Source organism: Chenopodium album, chromosome 18 (genome assembly GCF_948465745.1).
Source record: "Chenopodium album chromosome 18, dcCheAlbu1.1, whole genome shotgun sequence".
Classification (NCBI taxonomy): Eukaryota; Viridiplantae; Streptophyta; class Magnoliopsida; order Caryophyllales; family Amaranthaceae; genus Chenopodium; species Chenopodium album.
In genome coordinates, this window is record NC_137851.1 from 21371883 (window position 1) to 21375809 (window position 3927).

General features: G+C 38.8%; 1 non-coding gene across 1 annotated transcript; it reads left to right on the plus strand.

Moving 5' to 3' along the window:
- Positions 1 to 2310: 2310 nt before the first annotated feature.
- Positions 2311 to 2416, plus strand: LOC145593406 (small nucleolar RNA R71). Its single transcript, XR_014102736.1, has one exon. It is a non-coding gene; the product is annotated as a small nucleolar RNA R71 (small nucleolar RNA).
- The last annotated feature ends 1511 nt before the right edge of the window (positions 2417 to 3927 follow it).

A 3927-nucleotide genomic window follows, 5' to 3' on the forward strand; every position in this document is an offset into this window, starting at 1 on the left:
ACACCACACAACTTTTGAGCTTGATGCTCACTTAAAGAAGAGCTAACAATCACGGGAAAAGTAGAGTTGGGTCCCAAAAATTCATACCTAAGGTGTGATGGAAGGGGTTTGAGCTCAACCATTGGAGCACCTTTACCTTCCTTCGATGTTGCCACTTCAACGCTTCTTGGCTAGATATGCTCAAACACATTTGCCTTTCATCATCCTCAAAGCTTCCATTGAGCAAATCTTCATACAAACCCATCTCCTTGTTTAGGGTACCTATCTTCTCCTTATTTAACAAAACATTCTCAAGAGCATCGTTAGAAGTGAGCAATTGCTCTTGCATGGAAGACACAACATGATCGAGAGAATCAATTAACATACAATTTTCTAGAGAAGAACTTGGATACTTCATGCTATCATTCAAATCAAATTCTATCACTTCATCCCCTACTTTGAGCGAAATTTTAGAACTTTTTACATCTATCAAAGCACCCGAAGTAGAAGGGAATGGTCTCCCTAGAATGATGTGGATACTAGCATCTTCATCCATCTCAAGCACAACAAAATCCATCGGAATAACAAATTTCCCGACCCTTAAAGGAACATCCTCTACCTTACCCTTAGGGAACTTAATTGACCTATCGGCCAATTGCAAAGTGATGTTAGTAGGTAAGAGTTCTCCTAGCTCAAGTCTTTGGTACACCGATTATGGCGTAAGGCTAACACTAGCTCCTAGGTCACACAAGGCATTCTCAATTTGCATTTTATAAATGGCACAAGGGATAGAAAAGTTTCCATGGTCTTTTAGCTTAGGTGGCATCTTGTTCATTATGATAGCACTACAATTCTCTGTCAAGTTCACCGTCGCTACACCATCACATGTTCTCCTACCACTCAAAATGTCTTTGAGGAATTTTGCGTAGTTGGGCATTTGGGTGACAACTTCGGTAAATGGTAAAGAGAGATGAAGTTGCTTAAGCATGTCTATGAATCTTCCAAATTATTCATCTAACTTGTGTCTCATGAATTTTTGTGGATAAGGAAGCTTAGGTTTCACAATCTCTTTCTCCACTCTCACCTCACTAGGCTTCTCAATCTCAACCTCACTCAAAGATGCACCATTTCTCTCATCTTCAACCAAAGCCCCTTTTGTGCCCTCTTTAGTCTCACTCATCCTAGGCAAACTCTCCTCAAGGATCTTACTACTCCTTGTGACAATAGCATTAACCGGTCTCTTAGGATCTAGGCCTTGGGAAGGTAAAGAAGAAGGACTAGCATGGTCTTTCAAAGCATTAGCAAGTTGAGAAATCTGATTTTCAAGCATCTTATTATGAGTCATCATTTCATTAAATTTCTTATCACTTACGGTCATGTAAGTGTTCAACAACTTTGTTTGATTTTCAATGATTTCTTCCAACTTTGTTCTATGTGAAGAAGAAGAGGATTGAACATAGGAATTATCATTTTGGGCCTTTGGAGCAAATCCGGGTGGAGGGCCTCTTTGAGCATTGTTTTGAAAATTGCCTCTACCTTGATTGTTCCAATTACCCCTACTTTGATTTTGACCATAACCTTGATTATGGTTACCACTTCCCTGATAATGATTCCCATAACCTTGGTTTGGATTACCATAATTTTGGTTTTGATTTTGGCTACTATAACCTTGATTGTTATAGTTACCTCGAGAACCTTGGTTCCCTTGGTTCCTATAACCACCACCTTGGTTATAGTTGTCAAAATTGCCATGATTGTTGTAATTCCTATTCCATTGACCTCTTTGATTCTCAAATCTAGAATCATGATTATTTGACACATAGTTCACATGCTCATTCACATTTCCATCTTGATCATCACAAACATCCATACATGCATGAGGGCAACTAGAAACATCATGCTCATACGACCCACTGCACAATCATCACAAAACAAGCATCCACTAGGCATGGTACTAGAAGAAGGAAGGGGTTGAGAATTAGAAGACGTACCTCTCCCCTTATTTTAAGAGGGAATACTTGAAACTTGGTAGGTAGCACTTTCCAACTTTTCCTTGATAGCGGACATCTCCTTCCCCAAGTTTGTCATTTGAGAGGATAGATTGTTGATTGCATTTAGATGATCAACCGAGTACACCGAAGAGCTACTCTTGCTAGTTGACTCTCTTTCTCCATCTTGCCAATCTCTATAATACCTTACTACGTCCTCAATTATGTCCACCACTTCCTCTTTCGTTTGTTCATGATAGGACCTCCGGCTCCTCCATCTAAACATGATTTTCCTTGAGGGATAAGACCTCCATAGAAAATTTGAATGATTTGATAGGTTGGAATTCCGTGATGAGGACATTCTCTTTGATACTCCTTGTATCTCTCCCATGCTTCATAGAGGCTCTCATTTGGCTTTTGCTTGAAACCTTGAATCATAGCTCTAGCTTCCGCCGTTTTCTTTTGAGGATAGAAACGGGATAGAAATTCCTTGGTGACCTCGTCCCATGTCCTTAGAGAATTCGGCTTTACCTCCTTGTCTAGACATTCCAAAGCACGACCTATGAGAGAAAAGGGAAAGAGCTTGAGGCGGATGAATTCTTGGGAAATTCTGTTCACCTTGATAGTATTGCAATACTTCTCGAACTCCTTGAGATGGTTTAGTGGGCTTTCATGCTTGGCCCCACTAAATTGTCGGCTCTCTATCAAAGTGATCATTGCCGGTCTTATTTCAAAATCATTTCCCGGTGTTGTAGGTGGAGCAATCACACTCTCAAATCTATATGCACCCGGAATCCCCAATTCTTTCAATGCCACTCTCCGATTTTCTCCCATTCTTGCTTGTTCTTCTTGTTGTCGCTCTTCTTCACTTGAAATGCTAGGGCTCAAAGATCGTCTAGCACTCCTCAACCTTGCAATAGTTCTCTCAATTTCCGGATCAAATGGCACTAGTGAATGATCACGTGCTCTATGCATAAAATCTCAAAAGAAATGGTTAGTAGCACCCGGCTACAAATGTAGCCTTAAAGAAAATCTTTTTGTATTTTCAATTAATGGTGAAATAGACTCAACAACTATAACAAAGCACCAATATCACTCCCCGGCAACGGCGCCATTTTTGACACGAGCAAAATGTAGGTCGTCCTCTACCCTTTCCTAGAGTCAAAAAAAATTTATAAACACTCGACCAACCTAATACGAGTATATGGTAAGTCAAGGGTCGAACCCAAGGGAATGAATAGGTGTAAGCTATAGCCTAGGTCAAGCTACTTCAAAGTTTGCGGAAGATGCGGTTGGTAATTAAGGTATCAAGAAATCTAGATGAATCGAGAAATTCAATATACTAAACATTAGGGATATGGGTTCCACATGCAAGTTCAATGATTATGCTAATTAAAAGATCACTCAATCAATTCAAACATTGCAAAGGACAAACAGTAGTTGCAATCAAAGGAATTAAAGGGCTATCTCCTATAAGCCAAGCTAGGGATCACTATGAACGGCTAGCTAGGAAAAACACAATCAATTAAAGCAATTCTCAAATCAAGGGTTCATGTCATTGAAATTTGCAATGCAATCTAGATTAATCTTATAGGTTGATCACTCCTAATTTAATTAATCACATGCACAACTATGTCAACCAACTTAATTGCACCATTCAAATCAATTTAGCATCATCAACTAGCAAAAATCATCAATCAAGCATGCTTCCCCTTCTCCCTAGCAACTAATCTACTCACTAAACATGGTGGAATTAAGACACAAAACAAATTCAATCAAATTCATATTCATTTAAAGCTAAATCAAAAGAAAATCAATCAATCAACAATATCTAAAACAAGGAATGTAATCTCAATCAAAATCCAAGAAACTAGAAGGAATTGCATTAAAAGTAAATCAAGGGAAAGAAATCTTACAAACATTCATTGAATTGAAGAAGGAATTTCAAAATTAAATTGAA